The sequence below is a fragment of the Heterocephalus glaber genome, unplaced genomic scaffold (assembly GCF_053883595.1).
Source record: "Heterocephalus glaber isolate CG9 unplaced genomic scaffold, H.glaber_assembly_v1.0 deba00001572, whole genome shotgun sequence".
NCBI classification, from domain to species: Eukaryota; Metazoa; Chordata; class Mammalia; order Rodentia; family Bathyergidae; genus Heterocephalus; species Heterocephalus glaber.
The window spans coordinates 5,085,576-5,104,715 of record NW_028258357.1 but is presented as its reverse complement, the minus strand read 5'-3'; positions in this window follow the sequence as shown (position 1 = coordinate 5,104,715).

The following is a 19,140-nucleotide window of genomic DNA, read 5'->3' as shown; positions in this document are numbered from 1 at the left end:
ATCAACTTAAGTCATGAATCTTTCCAAAGGAGTTAACAAATTTGTCTCCACAAAAGAGTCACAAAGAGCTTGTTAAAAATAAAGACAGAACTCAGATAAATAACCTAATGCAGAACCTCAAGCTCCTAGAAAAAGAAGAGCATAGTAAACCCAAAGCTCATACAAGAGAGGAAATTTTAAAGATGAGAGCAGAAATCAATGCAATGGAGACTAGGAGAACAATACAAAAAAATCAATGAATCACAGAGTTGATTCTTCAAAAGAATAAGCAAAATTGACAAACCCTTAGCCAACCTTATCAGACAAAGGAAAGAAAAGGCCCAGATCCATGCAATGAGGAATGAAAAGGATGAAATTACAACAGACCCAGCAGAAATCCAGAGGATCATCAATAACTACTTCAACAACCTATATGCAAATAAGGTGGAAAACACAGAAGAAATGGACAGATTCCTAGATAGTTATGAATTACCAAAGTTGAACAAAGAAGACCTAAAAATTATAAACAACCCAATATCAATGAAATTGAAAAACCAAATTTTGATTCATTGATTTTTTTTTTTGTATCATTCTCTTAGTCTCCATTGCATTGATTTCTGCTCTGATCTTTAAAATTTCCTTCTTGTACGAGCTTTGGGTTTGCTATGTTCTTCTTTTTTTAGGAGCTTGAGGTCCTGCATTAGGTTATTTATCTGCATTCTCTCGGTTTTCCTAATATGGGCATTCACTGCTATGAATTTCCCACGTGTAACTGCTTTCATTGTTTCCCATATATTAATATATGTTGTACTGACATTATCATTTACTTGTAGAACTGTCTGATTTCTTCTTTAATTTCCTCTGTGACCCATTGGTTGTTCAGGAGGGTGTTATTCAGTTTTTATGTGTTTGTGGGGGTTTTACGGTTTCTTATGTTATTGATCTCCAATTTTATTGCACTATGGTCTTATAATATACAGGGGGTAACTTCAATTCTTTTACATATACTTAGACATGTCCTATGAGCTAGCATGTGGTCTATTTTGGAGAATGACTTGTGTGCAGCCAAAAAGAATGTGTATTCTGATTTTTTAAACATCTATTAAATCCATTTGTTCAAGAGCTTGTTTCAGTGCTAGAATCTCGTTGTTAGTTTTTTGTCTAGATGATCTGTCTATTTGTGATAGTGGGGTATTGAGGTCCTCCACTACAATTGTATGAGTGCTTATTTGGTTTTTCATGTCCATTAATATTTGTTTTGTATATTTGGGGACATTCGTATTTGGTGCATATATATTTAGGATTGTCATCTCTTCCTCTTGGATTGTTCCCTTCAGAAGGATGTAGTGACCATCTTTGTCTCTCTTAATTAGTTTTGGTTTGAAATCTACTTTGTCTGCAAATAAGATTGCTACCCCTGATTTTTTCTGGGTTCCTGTGGCATGGAGAAAGAACTGTTTTCTATCCTTTTACTTTCAGTCTATGAATTTCTTTTTGAGTTAGGTGTATTTCTTGTGTACAGCATATTGTTGGATTTTGTTTCTTAATCCATTCTGCCAGTCTATTTCTTTTGATTGGTGAATTGAGGCCATCAACATTGATGGTTATAACTGATAGATATTGGCTCATCCTTGTCATGATGTTTTACTTTTGTTGGCTCTTTTATTTCTTATTTTTCCCCCTTTCCGTTTAGTTTCTTACCTTGCCTGGTGGCTTCTCTCTGTTGAGCCTCATGGAGTTGTGACCTTCATTGTCTTTTTCTAGGATATTGCTTAGAATTGCTTGGAGTGCTATTTTGGTGTTCATGAAATTTCTCAGGTGTTCTTTATCGTGGAAGTATCTAATTTCCCAATTGATTTTGAAAGATAATTTTGCAGGATACAACAGTCTAGGTTGGAAGTTATTTTCTTTTAGGCCTTGAAATACTTCACTCCAGGCTCTCCTTGATTTGAGGGTTTGTGTTGAGAAGTCTGGGGTGATTCTGATAGGCTTTCCTTTGTAGGTGATTTGTTTCTTTTCTCTAACTGCTTATAGGATTTTGTTCTTCTGTTGGGTTTCTGGGATCTTGACTATTATACATCTAAGTGTAGATTTTCTTTTTTTTTTTTGATCATGGTTAGTTGGAGTTCTATATGACTCACTTATCTATATGTCCAGTTCTCTACCTCTGTCTGGGAAGTTTTCAAATATTACTTCTGTGAACAGTTTTTTTATGTCAGTTGTACTTTCTCCTGTTTTTTCATGGACTTCTATCCATCTTATGTTATTTTTCTTTGAATCATCTACCAGCTGCTGGACAGATTTCTCTTGGTCCCTAAAATTCAAAGATCCAATTCAAAAATGGCATCTGAAATGAACAAACTTTTCTCAGACAAAGAAGTAAAATCAGCAAATAAATACATGAAAAAATGTTCAACATCACTGGTCATATGAGAAATGCAGAAGAAAATAAAAGTGAGATTTTACCTTACCCAAGAAAGAATGGCTGCTATCAAGAAATCAACCAATAACAAATGCTGGTGGGGGTGTGGGGAGAAAGGAACCCTTCTAAATTACTGGTGGGAGTACAGACTGGTGCAACCACTGTATAAATCATTATGGAGATACCTCAAAGAACTAGGACTAGAGGTCCAATTTGACTCAGCTATTTCCCTCCTGAGTATCTTCCAAAAAGAATTAAAAGAATCATACCACAGTGATATATGTGCATCCATGTTTATAGAAGCACAGTTTGTTGTAGTAGCTAAAGCTTGGAAACAGCCCAAGTGCCCATCAACAGGAAACTGGATAAAGAAGATGTGGTTTAAAATGGAGTACTACTCAGCCATAAAGAATGAGAAACTAGGGTCATTTATAGCTAAATGGATGCATATTTAGGCCAAACTCTTAAGTGAAATAAATAGGGGACACACATGTGTAAATACTGAATAGTTTCTCTAGTGTGAGAATCTGCAAGTGTAAATAGGGGTTAAAATGATTAAAATGAATAATTGATAATTTGAAATATGAAGAAAAGGTCCAAAGGGGTAAGCATGGTGGGAGTGGAAGGGGAAGGGGAAAATTATGGGGAAAAAAATGGAAAGGAAGTCTATGTAAATAGGGAAGGGTGCACAGGTAATGGGGAAAAAATAAGAACCAAGATACATCATGTACAGGTACAAACACCCAATGATAAATGTAAATGTATTGTATACTTAAAATGTACCAATAAAGAATTTAAGAAAAAAATTAATAAATAAAGATTCCTGGACTCATCCTGGAGAAATTGGTTGAAGAGAATCTGGATAGCACCCCCAACTTTTTTGAGTTTAAATAGCTACACATTATTCTAAGCAAAGTCAGTAGAGGGTCCTTACTAATTCTAGCAGAAGTAGTGACTAAAATGAAATGAAGGGATGTGAAATCAAACATTCTCAAGGTGACTGAGAGCTTATTGGTTTAAAGAAAATATAAAAGAATGTAAACACCTATACCAAGGGTGATTTGCAAACAGAAAATTGTTAAAAGTCAGCTCTAGAGTCTGCCGGTGCTCAAGGACAGAAGGCTTATTGTTGCATTTCCAAATGGCACTTAACCTAAGGTCAAAATAATAGAATAAACTGGGCCACTTTGAGAACTCCTCTGGTCATATGAGTACCATAGATATTTTTATGTACCTTCCACTCACTATGCTTCTAAGAAGGTTTGTATATTAAGTCCAAAAATAATGTCCAAAAGTGTTGTTTTCTTGGCTTAACTGTAATTTATTCAAGAAAATAGCAAAGACAGGTTTCCTTCAAGAAGACAGATAGATTCAGTTCAAATGCAACTTACAACCTTTATTGTTGGCAGGAGTTTAGTTGAATATATTCAACTATTTTGTACCTGAATTTCTTTTTTTTCCCACTAAGTTTATTGGTACATTTTACGTATAAAAAACAGTTACATTCATCACTGGGATCTTATACCTTTACATGATCTATCTTGGTTCTTATTTTTTCCCCTTCTCCTGCCCTCCCATCACCCCCTCCATCCTTCCCTATTTGCAAAGACTTTGTTTCCATTTTTTTTCCTTTTCTCATATATTTTCTTTTCCCTTCTTTCCTTTCCCCTCCCCCTCTCACTTCCCCTACTCTTTAGACCGTTTCTTCCTATCACACAATATCAATTATACATTTTTAAAATTACAGTATCAAGATCTAGAAGAAATTACTACAGATTTTACAGAATTTAAAAGGATATAGAAAGCATATTACAAAAATCTTTTTTGAAATAAATTTGACAACTTCTAAGAAGTACATTGGAAGATAAATTAATGAAACTAACTCTGGAGGAAATATAAAATTTAAATAGCACCTATTAAAGAAAGTATATTCCTAGCTTGAAAACCTACCTATATGACTACAACAAGCTCAGATACATTTTAACTGATAAATTACATCAAACATTTAAAGCAGAAAAAAGAAGGGATACTTCTCCCCTCATTTTAGGAAATCAACATTGTGCTAATACTAAAGCTGGATAAAGATAATAGAAGAAAAAAGTATGAAAAAGATGGAAATTTGTTTAACAAAACAAACTGTCAGATCTGGCAGTACGTAGAAAGTGGTTTTATTATAGGGATGGCAGTGTTGGTTCAGCATTGGAAGATCCACCCCCAAAAGTCATCATTTTAACAGAGGAAAGGAAAAAGCCATATGATCGTATCAGTAGTTAGAGAAAAAGTATTGGACTAAATTCTACAGCTGTTCATGGTAAAAGCTATCAGGAGACTAGAAGTAGAACAGAAATTTCTAAACAGATCAAAGACATGTAGTCCATACTTCCGGCAAAAATGCCTTATATGAATGGAGAAGAAACAATCCTTTCTCCCTAAGGTGGGGAACAGGGCAGATATGCCTACTCTTCATCTCTTCATTAAACTTTGAAACATAGGCCTAAACCAAAATAGTCTGGCAATAAAATGACACAATTAGGATAGGACTGGCAAGGTAGAAGCAAAATCTTTATATGTAGATGAAATGATCATCTACAGAGAAAATACTAAGAAATCTCTAGGAGCTGCTAGAAGTTGTATTTGAATTTAGCAGGATTAGAAAACACAAGGTATATATAAAAATTCAGGTCTATGTATACTTGCTATAAATGAAGAATTGGATATTGAAATTTAAACTTTATGCAGGAGTACAAAGGTTCTAGAAAAGTAAAAAAAAAAAATGTTGGAAGACATTTAGTACCTAATTTTAAGACTTCCTCTAAAGCTACAGTAATCAAGGCAGTGTTGGTGTAATGAAAGACATATAGATCACCAAAATAAAACAGAGAATCTAGAAATAGAACCACACACATATATGGTCCACTGAGTTTTGAAATATTATTTAACATTAACATTTTATAGAACTTAAACACAATTCAAGAGCAGAGGAAAAGACAGTGTTTTCAGCAAATGACACTAGAACACCTGGTATCTGTATATAAAAAATTAACCTCAACCCTTTATTTCCACACATAAAAATAACTTGAAAGGATCTATAAAACTAAATATGAAGGACTAAAACTATAAAACTTTAAGAAGAAATTATAAGGGAAAATGTTCATGAATTTAGGGTAGGCAAGAATTTCCTAGGATATAAAAAACATTATGTATAAAAGAAAAATTTGATCAATGAGATTCCATCAAAATTTAGAACTTTAAATGACATTGTTAAGAAAATGAAAAATAATCCTTAAATAGACCATATTTATAATGCACATAACCTATGACCAGAATATATAAAGAACTCTTACAGCTGATTAATAGACAACCCAATTAAAAAGTAGACACAAGAAGATGATAAATAGCCAGTACAGCACAAGGAAAGGTGTGCAACACTAGGATCAGAAAAATACTAATCAGCACAACAACAAGACTGAATTATACACTCATTAGGAAGATGAAGTTAAAAGTTTTAAAAGAACAAATGTGAGCTTAGTTCTGAACCAGTTAGAACTTTCTAATACTACTAATGTGGATGTAAAATGACAAAACTTTTTTGGAAAACAATATAGAAATTTCTTGCATTACTGTTAAGAACCAACAGTCCTGTTCTTAAGTTTTTTCTTGAGAGGAATGAAAACACATGTTCACAATAGATTTGTACATACAAGTTGAGTATCCCTTATCTGAAATTCTTGGGATCAGAGTGTTTCAGATGTTCATTTGAAATCCACTTGATCAGCAAAGAGGATAGCTACTCCTGCTTTTTTTTGGCTGGGGGGGGGTGGTTCCTGTCACATGAAGTATTGTTTTCCACCCTTTAACTTTCAGACTATGAATTTCTTTTTTAATTAAATGTGTTTCTTGTGTGAAGCATATTGTTGGATCTTGCTTCTTGACCCATTCTGCCAGTCTATTTCTTTTGATTGGTGAATTGAGACCAGTGACTTTGATGATTATAACTGATACGTATTGACTTACCATTGTCCTGAGTTTTTCTGTTTTTTGGATTCTCCCCCTTTGCATTTAATTTCTTGCCATGCCCAATGGGTTCATTCTGCTGGGCTTCCTGGGGTTGTGATCTTCACTGTCTTTTCCTAGGATGTTGTCTACAATATTTTAGAGTGCTAGTTTGATATTCATGAAGTTCCTAAGGTGCTGTTTAGTCCTGAAAGTATCTTATTTCTCCATCAATTTTGAAAGATAGTTTTTCAGGGTACATCAATCTGAGTTGGAGGTAGTTTTCCTTTAGGGCTTGGAATATGTCAATCTAAGCTCTTCTTGCCTTGAGGTTTGCATTGAGAAGTCTGCTGTGATTCTGATGGGCTTTCCTTTGTATGTGATTTGTTTCTTTTCTTTCATTGCTTGTAGAATTTTGCTCTTCTGTTGGGTTTCTGGAATCCTAACTATTATATGCCTATGTGTAGAGTTTTTTTTATCAAGGCTAGCTGGAGTCCTACATGCCTCACTTATCTGTATGTGAAGTTCTTTTCCTCTGCTTGGGAAGTTTTCTGCCATTACTTCTGTGAACAGATTTTTTATGTTATCTGCACTCTCTCCTGTTTCTTCATTGACTCCAATCAGTCTTATGTTATTCTTCTTTGCATCATCTAGCAGGCTGCTGGATTGATTTCTCATGTTCCCTTACAATTTTAAAGCAATTTTTCTTTGTCTGATCACTACTTACAATCTTATCTTCTATTTCTGAAGTTCTGTCCTCACATTAGCTCATTCTGCTGTGTAGACTTTCAATGGAGTTTTTTATCACCTGGATATCTGTTTGCATCTGTTTTATGGATTCCATTTGTTTCCTATGTTGGGATTCCATCATGTTTCTTAGTTCCTCTCTAGATTTATTAATCATGTCTTGCACTATGAGCACAATCTCTGCTGTTATCTGAGAAATTATTTGTGATTTCATTTCTTCCAGATCCTCTTTTGTTGCCAGTTCAGGGAGTCCAGGTGGTTGACTATCAGAGTGTTCCATCTTGTTTCCCATTGGGGTTGCTGTAGGTGATCTGGAAGTCTGGTTTTGAGACTTGTTTAGGTGTCTTCTCATTTTGATGGAGAGTGTGTGGTGGTACTGTTGGTGCCCACCTGGCTCACCTCTTCTGTGCTGGTGGGGGTGGTATGGTGGCTTGGAAGCCTCCTCTTGAGCGCTAGGAGAAGCTCACCTCCTCTCTGTATTTGAATTTCTGTAACTGAAAAACTGAAATGATAAAAATAACTGACTTTTTGATATGGTTTTAGGATAAAATTTTTAACATGAAAAATAGCTTGCATGTCAATAGGTAAGAATAGAGTAGATTTCTGTTATTATGGGAGGTATCATTATTATAACATTTCCTTGATTTTATAACTTTTTGCTATAGTAATAATAGGAAGAGAAGATTCCATCATTGGCTATATGTCAAAAGAAATGTAAATGCCTACCAGGCTGAAGAGTTAGCAATGCTATAATTTGGGAGATCATTTATATTATCTCTCTGTTCACTCCATTGTCATTTCAGTTGGGTATTTATACAATTTATACTACACCATAAAAATTCACTTCACATAGGCTGTGGGAATAACTCAGTGATTCTGTACACTTAGCATGTGCAAGACCATGGATTCAATAATAATCAAAACAAAATGTACTTAATATATTTTACTGCAGTCTAACATCAAAGAAAAAAACAGTATGTAAATAAAAGAAAAGAGAAGTAGAGTTATGAGATAATATATAGTACAGTCTTATAGACAATCATGTGATCTTCCTTAGAGGATAATTATGGGCTTATACTTAATTTGAATTAATAGCCAAAAGTTTTATAAAACCTGTCTTAACTATTGTGTAGGTGTCTTAGTATTTTCTCAGGACTTGGAGAAAATACCCAACTCTCACAGCTTAGAGGAATAGAGGTTTATTTTGCCTCATAGTTTTAGTCCACTGTTGGCTGGCTTGATTGCAAAATTTGGATGGCAGAGAGGCATAGCAGAGAGAAATGTGCTCAACCCAGGGCATCCAGGAAGTAGAGAAAGAAGGGAGGAGCTGGGAACAAAATATACCTTTCAAGGTCACACACCTTCTTACCTTACCCTTCCCATAATTTCCCATATTTGAGAGTATGAGTCATGTATTTTATAATATCTCTCCCCTTTACTCATGCTTACATCCTTCTTCCTTCCTCTTATTTAGTAATAATCTCCCTTCTACTTTCTTGTCATCTTCTTTAGAGTTCACATATTAGGAAGAAAATATGAGATTTGTCTTTCTATGTCTGGCTTATTTTGGTTAACATATTGGTCTCCAGATTCCTCTGTTTTCCAGAAAATAATATGATTTCATTCTTTTTATGACTGAATAATACTTCATTGTGAATATATGCTACATTTTTTATCCATTCATCTGTTAATGGATTCTGAGAACTGAGACTGATTTCCTATATTTGCTATCGTGAATTGTGTTCTAATAAATTTGATTATGCAGGTATCCATAAAGTGTGCTGACTTTTATTCCTTTTAGTGTAAATCAAGGAGTAATGTAGTTGGATCAAATTATAGCTCTGCTGTTAGTCTTCTGAGGGACAACCATAGTGGTTGTACTAATTTACACTCCCACCAGCAGCATAGAAGGGCTCCTTTCACCTTTTATCCACTCCAACATTTATTGTTTTTTCTATTCATGCAAATAGCTACTCAAGATAGCTATTGGGATGAGATGAAATCACAATATAGTTTCAATTTGCGTTGCCCTAGTGGCTTAAAATGTGGAATCACTTTTTCAGATACTTATTGTCCATTCATAATTCTTTTTAGAAATGTGTTCAATTCATTTGCTCATTTTATATTTGGGCAATTTGATTTTTTTGGTATTAAGTTTTTGAGTACTTTATAGCCTATATATTAATCCTCTGTTGGAAGAGTAGCTGGTAAAGATTTTCACCTATGCTAGGCTGCCTCTTTGCCCTGTTGTTTACCTTATTGTGAAGAAAATGAAAGGTATAATACTAATTAAGGCACAACAATTTTAAAAAGAAATAAATGATATTTAACTCAAGTTGTGTTTGAGAAACAAATTTTGGCCAAAGTGTGGATGTTAGGTTTCTTATGTTCTTTAAGATCACTTACAGTATTATAAATCCTCAAATTTCCCATAAATAATTACATGGGCAATTGATCATCTTTCTCTAATAGTACTTTGGTTCAGCTGAGCTGGAAAAAACCAATTCCAGCTGAGCTGGAATAATCAAACTGATGGTGTAGTGAATTACATTTTGCATATGGTAAAATGGAAAGAGAACAAGTCTGACTACAATTTTCAAAAGATTATTTTAACAGTCAACACTGAAGATACAGTTGGAAAAAATACCATTCATAATGTAGAAAAACTATAGACAAATTAAAATTAATAGAGTTTATGTGAGTAAAGAAATGACTCACAAGTTGGACAGCACATGAACCAGTGGAGGTTGGGACTGCACCGAGAACATGCCAGGAAATGTTTATATAAAGAAGTAAGAAATGACAATCAGAAATAACCTGATTCATTATAGCTAAAGATTTGGCTTCTTTGGAGACCTCTGAGCAGTAAACAGCCTGTGATTAGTTGAAAACTTGGCTGCCGTGATTGGTCAAAACTTAGTTACTTGGTAAAAGATTATACTTTAAAGTTAGTTTGCAGGTTTTCTGTTTTCTTTTGTTTTTGTTTGCTGTTTTTCACAAATAAAGTGAGATGTAATTTGCTATGAAGAGAGGCATATTTAGTCCAAATTTAATTTTATTTTACAAGAAGAATATTACATGTTATTAGATCACACTTAAAACATTAATTACATTGATTGAGAAAAAAGAATTCCTCAACTAATATAACAGAATAAAATTATCTGCTGATTTTTGAACTTTAAACAATTCCAGCTTTTCATGCATACACAAACAACAAGCAGCTTCCCATACATAATAACATAATTAGTGAATCTGATATGAGTGAGGTATTGAAAGCCTGGATGTAGTCGTGTTCCATTTTGTAGACCTTGACTGCATTTTGTTAAGGCCTCTATCACAGTGGAACTCAGCTGAAACTGGCTCTGTAACTTCCTTTCTCCACCTTATTGCACTTCATACAACCATTAGTTAGTTCATGGGTGGTCACTGCTTCAGCATTACCCTACTATCTAAACTTCGTAATTAGAGGCTGGGCATGTTGTTTTCATCCTTCCTCGTAGATACAAATTAAATGAGGCTTGAAGAATCTATGTTTTCTCCATGATGAGTAATGAGATTTTATGTATAATGCCAGGGAAATCTTTTGAGATGGTTTGAACAAGAATATACATGTCAAAGAAATGAAAAAGAATGGCTATAGCTTTCACAGGAAATCTGTGCTCGATTATCAAATATGGAAATCATTATAGCTTGATGCTTTTTCCTCTTTTTCTTTGTATTTTTGGAGAGCTATCAGTTAAATTCTCTAGAACTGTTAACCAGACATCCATTATGAAAACTGGACTCCACAGAATTTCTTCAGTCTTTATGGTATCAAACTCATATTTGGTATCTCCAGGGCCCATTAATCTTTTACCTCCATAGATATCTTTAAAACTTTCGTCTTTTAATTATAATTGTTTTCTTTTGAATCTGGGATAAATTTAAGAATTCATGTAGTCCAAATCTCTCAAAATACAAAAGAGTAAAAAGAATCCTACCTAGCTAAAATTTTATAGATAAAGCATAGTAACATTATTATTGAAATGTAGATTTCTGATGCATGAAGTAGCATGGTTTCTTGGGAAAGTGGACTCTTTACAGTGCTTTGATTTCATTCAATACTTGCTATGCCAACCCAATAACCCCCTCCAAAAAAAATCTAGCTAGGTGTAGCTTCCTTGAAATATTTCCTTTAATGTCATTTCCTTCTTCGAAAAAAAAAGGCAACAGAACTGACAGAAATTGTGATATACTTCTGGAAGAGCTTGAGTCAAGGATGACATCATTCTGCACCTCACAGTACTATCCATAGAAGGAACAAATGAACAGGTGCAGTGTCTTGCTTACCTCAATTTACCCATCTTCTCATTCTCAGTCAGCAGAAAGATGCCAATAACTGACAAGTACTTAATAATATTGATTAAATTCAAGTTATATATCTCATTTGATAAACAGTTGCACAATTAGAAAACATGCACCTTCTCACCTTTGTTCATATTTTCTGTTATACACTATAGAAAAACTACCAGCTATTTTGAAAGGAGCAGAAAAGTAATAATTTTTCAATGTTACACATTTTGGACAAGATTTATAGAAGCATAGTTTCACATATAGCATTGATTTAAAAATACTTTCACTATTACCTGTTGTTTTACAACAATGAATATGTTTTATAGCACAAGTTGCCATATGTATGAGCATGTCATGGAAATGGTTTCTCTTTTAGTGTACAGCTTCCTTGTTAAGAGTTGGCAGTAGTACCACAGTGTTTCCTCAGGGACTATGTTATTCTCTTGAACTTTGCGATGGATTGAAAGATGAGACTTTTCTTTCAGAATCACATCAAGTAAATTATACCATTTGTTCATTTAATGTTTGCTGCTAAAGACCCTCAGTTATGTCATTCTTTCCTCCTTAAGAGGGGAGTGACACAGGTATATTCCAGAGTCCTTGTCTGAAGCCACCCTCCGGAGCATGACTCACTGCAGAACAAGCTTGCTAGTTTCCTTCATCCTACCTCCTCTGCCACTACCAAGGGACAGCAAAGGAGAGTTCATGCTGGGTGAAAAGCTCCGAAGCAATTTGTTTATTCAAGCTCTCCCAGTAATCCATTATCATAGATAATTGAGAGTTGACTGTACTGTAATTATAATGAAGACATCTTAGAATTTAGTCTGAAAGTTAATACATACAACTCTAGACATGGGTGAGGAAGCTGAAGTTGAATAGCCCGGTAAGTCAGGTAGCTCATTCAGCAGAGATAGATGCAAGGGAGGGAGAGTAAGAAGTAGCATATAAAATGAATGGTATAAAAACAAAAAAAAAAATATGACTAATAAGAAATTATAGGTAGCTGTAATTTTCTTTTGCTATGCTTTTCTTCTAACATTGCTACCTTCTTTTAGGTGTGAGCATAATGAAATCTCACCTTACATAATGAAGAGTCCAAGCAATGGTTTGGTAGCAGATTTTTGCCAGAAGACTGTGTAGACTGCAGGACAAATCTCTCCTTTATCTATGGGATGCTTGTGACATTTGATTGTATGGTAAAGTCTTCTCTGACTTGTGTTGTTCAAGATTTCAAACCCTCAAACTAGGCCTGGTGTTGGATGCCTGTAATCCCAGTACTTAGGAGACTGAGGCAGGAAAATTGTGAGTTTGAGGCCAGCCTGGGCTACATTGTGAGTTCAAGATCAGCCTGAACTATAAAGCAAGAACCTGTCTCAAAATCAACAAAGACAACAACAAAAACAAAAATCTGAGGAGTTCAAAACCCCAAAGGACTTGCTAATCAAAAGGATTTGCAGATTTTGCTGGCAGCTTCCCACAATAGATTATCAAATCCCATGATTTCACCTGCAGTAGGAGGTGTTCTGTCTTTAGCCTTGCACTGCCAACTGCATTATGCAAGAGAGCACATTCACTACTTATCTATACTTTTTCAAAAATACTGTACTATTGTTGCCCTGGTGGCTATAAGTCTCTTGAGACTAGAAGTCTCCAAATGCTGTGACTTCAAGAGTGACCCTTGGTGAATTTGGAGCTAAAGCTATCATTCATTCATTCATTCATTCATTCATTCATTTATATTTTGAGACACAGTCTCTCTACATAGTACAGGCAGACCTTTAACTTGCTAGGTAGCCCAGGGTGGTCTTGGGTTCTAACTCTTCCTGCCTCATTCTTCTGAATGCCTGGATTACCAGCATATACCATGGGTCCTAGCTTTAGAGTGAGCTATTTCTGCCAGAATCAGTGGTGAGGTTTCTGCAAGTTCTTCAGCTTTGGTGTCTTTGGAATATGTATACTAATAGATGTTTTGATAAAGGCAATTGGATGTGTTCAAAGAGAAGATGTCTCTGTGTGTTTAACTGTAATTATGTGTTTCACAGAGGAATAATACTTAAAGTTCTTTTCCATTAGGAATCGATGTAGTGTGACTGATGTATTTGTGTGTTTAATGCACAATATCCGAACTTTGTATGGTTTGATGAAGGTAAAATGAAATAACACTGAAAAATGTACAAGAATAACTGGAGTATGCATTCTAAGCCTAAGAAAAAAATATCGCACGATATTTATAAATATGTATAAAATGATGATTGTACTTTATTTTTATCATTAAGTTTTTTTGAGCTCAGAACTTCATGTATGCTAGGCAAGTGCTCTATCACTGAGCCCAACCTGGTTCTATGGTCTCCCTTCAAATATAATACTTCTTTGAAGCTTTACAAAAACCTTACAGTTAAGAGCAAAATTAATTACATTTTAAAGCCATTAAAACTAAACTAAATCAGTGTATCTTTTTCCAGAATGTTTATGCTGTCAACTTTGTAGGCAGAGAGGAAATTCTGACTTTAAACTATATATGTATTTGATTTGGAGAAATCACTTTAATTATTCCTATTTATTCTTTACTTTTCTTCATGTTTTCTCTTTTAAATATTAAAAGTTACATGGCTTTGGTTTTTCAGTTATAAATCAGGAGCTTCCATGAAATATTTTACAATTTGGGCTTCCAATCAGGCTTGTACTTCAATGGAAGATTTCAAAATTTATTTAGCAAAATGCACTTAACAAATATTTGCTAAAAGCTACAGTGAATATACTGCCTATTAAGTAGTACAGTAGGAATAAAAAATCATGATTTATGACAGTAGAGCATTCTCCTAGACCTTGATGAGTAGGCAAGGTACAAAACTATGAAAGAGTTAACTGTTAAGAATAAAAAGTACCATGACAGATATTTAAACAAGGCTCATGTGGAAGGGAAAATAAAATAGGGACAAAATATAATATTATTTAGGTTAAGGACTTTGCAATCCTTACCTCATTTCAATTTCACAACTGCAGGAGAGAGATACTATCATCTCACCTTTTTGATTTAAACAAGCAAACAAAAAACTGAGTCCAAAAGAGGATAAGCAAATTTCCCATGCTGATACAATCAGATTTTATACTAAACATATGATGTCAAAGATCTTGTATTAAACTCTCAGGAATTTAGAATGTTATACTTTGAGAAAAAAGATCAGCATAAGCAAAGAAATACAAAGATCAGTAAACAAGCAAAAGATCTGGTAAGGTTGATTTAAGGAAACAGACTTGGGAAAAGTGAGAAATAAAATTTTCATGAACTTGCATTTAATTTGAGTAGACAATATATTGCCAATTATATGTTTAACTGTTTCTGAGTATAGTATTCTGGAAGGGTATACTGAGTATATTATAGTGCAGAAGTCTAGGAGGCAGCAAGAGATTAAAGGGTGTCTGTATTAGCGAAGCAAAGATATGAGCTTTGCTCAGCAATATTATGTATAGAAAAGTATGTGAAAGTTTGCATTATTGTGGAAGAAGACAAAAGATATATTACAAATTCATTTGCACATAGTACAATCAAGAGATAAAACATTAATGATTATGAATTGCTGACTTTAAAGCATTGTTAGAATAGAAAAATCAGTTACAATTAAGAGAAAATCCAGTGTAATGTTCTTAACTCTGCTCCATATAATGACTCTAAGAGGATTGCAATGATTCTACTATTTAAGCTATACTTAGGTCAATTAGATCAGAGTAACTGGAGGTGGAGCTACTCATCAATGATTTTTAAATCTTCCAGTGTGCAGCTAATGTTGAGAAGCACTGCCATGGAGGATGAGATATGAAGCTTTGGATATGGATGAGATCACCACTCTGTGAAGTAAATAAATATATTCAGTAGAATTCTGAGTCAGCAAAGAAGACAGAAAGGAGGCTCCAGGTAGGTAGGAAGAACTTGATACTGCAAGATCCTAAAGAACAAAAGAGAGAAAGTTACAAATGAAAGGATCCTCAATGAGCCAACTATTCAGACACAATTAAGGTGAAGACTGAAAGGAGGTTTCAGGTTTGCTGATAAGTTAACTGTTGACCGGAAAATCACCTTCAGGATTATGGTGATGATCACATTACGGCTGATTGAAAGAATGGATGTTGACAAAGGAGAATTAGTTCATGTGAACTCCTTTCTGGAAAAGAAAGTGTTCTGGGAGCAGAAGAGGGAAGAAAATGAACTGAAAGAATTTGATATTTTACATTTTGGGAAACGGATGAACGTTTTAAGCTGAAAGGAAGTAAAATATTATGATCGTCAATGATATAGGTAAAGGGCAGATGAGACACAAGATCCTGGAGGAGGTGAGAAACAATGAGATGCAAAATGCACACAAAGGATTAGTCCTGGTTAAAATATAAGTTTTTGCTTTGGAAAATGAAATGAAGTAGGAAGAAAATTACTTAGAAGTGTGAAAATTAGGAGACAAGATCATTTTCTTAGTTTCAAAGTAAAATAAGCACCTTTGGGAAACTGGAGATGTGGATGGTTTATGTGTCCAAATGCAGGTAGTGTTATCAACGACACCTGAGCACTAAAATTTTAGACCAGCAGAGGCCTCAGTGAGAATGCAAAACAGAAATTTACTGTAAACTTCAGTAGCATAACTTGAAAATGTTTTTCAATAAGGCTTTGTACTGAAGGAAGATGGATGCAAGGTGATTGTGAAATAAGTTTTCTATTTTTATAACTCATATTTGGAAATTGGCAAGAAGAAAGAGGAGAAGAACTATAGAATCTGAAATATTTTACAACCATACTAAGCATGTTATAAAAATGGTCAAGTCTGGAGTTCCAATTAGTTATGTATACAAACAAAGCCGAAGTGGTCAAAAGAAGGAAAAAGTAAACCTGGACCAGTGGCTCAAGCCTGTGATACTAGGGCTTTGCAAGGGTGAGAAAGGATAATTACAAGTTCAAGTCCCATCTGGGCAACTTAGCAGGAGACATTGTCTCTAAGTAAAAATAATAAGTCCTGGGGTTAATAGCTCAGTGGAAAGGGCCTGGGTTCAATCCACAGTACCAAAAAGAAATAAAACCACAAAAATAGACAGAAAAAAGAGACAGAGACAGAGAGATAGAGACAGACACAAAAAGCGGGGGGGGGGGGGACTTTCAAATACTGATTGTGACCTTTGCTAATTAAGAGTTTGTTCAATCATTTAAGGAACTGAAAGAAGTAAGATAGAAGACATGATAAAAGAGAAAGATTTCTGAAGCCATGAATAAAAAATCAATGTCAAAATGCTTTGTAGAGTGGAGAGTAAGGAGAGAAAAGTCACTGAATTTAGTGAGTGTAAAGGTATATGAGGCTAAAATGAGAGACAGAGTATAAAGACTTACCACAGATTTTTTTCTACGTAGACCACTGAATAAAATCTACTGCAAGAACCAACAGAGTAATGATTTAACTAGAATACTTTGGAATAATTTTACAGAAATATTTGTCAGGAATTGTCAGGAATTTTTCATTGAAATACTAGTTAGAGCTTCCAAACAAAGTACACAAGAGTCTCTATCGATAAAAATTGCTATAAATACAGTATCCTTCCCTCTGGTATCAGATATTTAAAGTTCAATTAGCATATTAAAAGTTCCAAAAAGGTGTAATACAAGAACACTACTATAGTTTAGATATCAATTAAATGTCCCCAGAGGCCCATATGTTGAAGGTTGGGACTCTAGTTCACGATGTTTTGGGACATGGTGGAATTTTGGAAGATAGGGTCTAGTAGAAGGATATTGTATCATCAAGGGCATCCCCTTGAAGGACATATTTGGACTCTGTTACTTCCTCTTTCCTTTTTTACTTTCCAACTAACAGCCTCCTCTGATATGCACCTCTGCACTGAACTATTGCCTCAACACATGTCCTGCCAAACAGAGCCAAGCAACCCCAGACTGACACCTCTGAGACTATGAGCCAAAATAAAGCTCTCCTTCTTATAAATTGATAATGTTAGGCCCTTTCTTTTCCATGTGACAGAAAACTAACACAAGCATACAGAAATACATAACAAATAACAACATCTACCTCACTTAAAAACTAGGTTCAAATGTATTTGATTCCTATTACACCTAAAAGACCTACCAAAATAACATGTCATAAAATTTTCTGAGGAATACTGTCTTTCATGTTTCAAATCTAACTGTAGTTTCAACCTTTAGTTCCTCAGATTAATTAAAGCAATTAGTTTATCTGGAGTAATTAATATGAAGTAATTAAATTAGTTGAATATTTAAATTTCTTCTGGTGTTACTTTATTGAAATAAGTCACTGGTTAATATCTATTTTGCTTTTAAAGCAGTACACCAAACTCCACTGCCATCATATTTAACTTTACATGAGTTGAAGCATATATTTATTCACTAGCATTAAATACGGAAGTACTCAATTTCAAAAAAAGTGAAAGAATCATCAATAATGTTTATCTTAGAATAATCATAGATATAGCATGATGGAGAATAACTTCAGTAACAGGAATTCAGAAAAAGAAAATGTTCATAGGCCCATCAGTTACACTTTTTTCTATGCAAGTATATACATACATTTATGCACATACAGGAGATATGATGCATGTACATCTGTTGATGTGTGTGAATACAATATAGAAAACCACCCAGAAGAACAGGGTAAGAATATTCATGGAGATCGTCTATGTAGGAATTAATTTCTTTCTGTTTCATTTGACTTAAATGGGTATTCTAAATTTTCTATTCTTAAATGGGAGGTCATTAGGCTGAAGTGACAAAAATATCCTGAGTTCTTTTATTGTCTACTCAAATAAACTCTCTATATTTCAATATGTCAAAGTTTATCTGTTAACACTACAATTATTATTATATATATTATATCTTCAAAGATTTCTTCAAAAAATAAGCTATTTGATCATGTTCCACTGATTATAAGAAAAAGTAGGTCCAGATTCTAAAAGGCTGGAGGCAATGTTCTTGTGGGTGATCATAAATAAGTGAAACACAAATGTGAGCCTACTGAAGTTCTGCACCCACTTTGGATCAAGAAGTATTCTAGTTGGTGTTTTACATAAAATTGTGTTGTCAAAATTCTGGGGACATGCTGAAACACAGTCATAATTGAATTTAGAAAGGATAAAATCTCTTAGGAAAGAAAGTATTTAATGGGTTTTAGAACAATTTGGGAAGCAAATATTAATTTCAAGTGAATATGTAGGCTAAAATATCTTCGAAGAATAACTAGAAATCAGGTATCCTGCCAGGATGAGCAAAATAAAACTAGTTATTGAACCATTTTTTAAATTTTAAAACTTTGCAGCTTCATTTAGCTCCATCTAACACTTGGACATGCATAAAATCAGGACGCTAATAATTTACAATAGAAAGTGAATCGAAGGCTAGTGTCTGTGTTGCTAATAGCTTGAATAAAAATGTGTTTGTTGTTAGGGATTTTATAAACAATTATATTGACACCCCATCTTTTTTTCCTCCTTATATGTAATGGTAAAGAGTTTCAACACAAATAATAGTTTGAGTTGCATTCTATGGAAGATACATTATTAAGCTTCAGGTTATAGACAGAGACATATATTTCTAAGTGATGAAGGGAAAGGAATACAGTGGGTTTCTTTCACAAATCTAACAAAATGAAAGTTTTGAGCCTAGT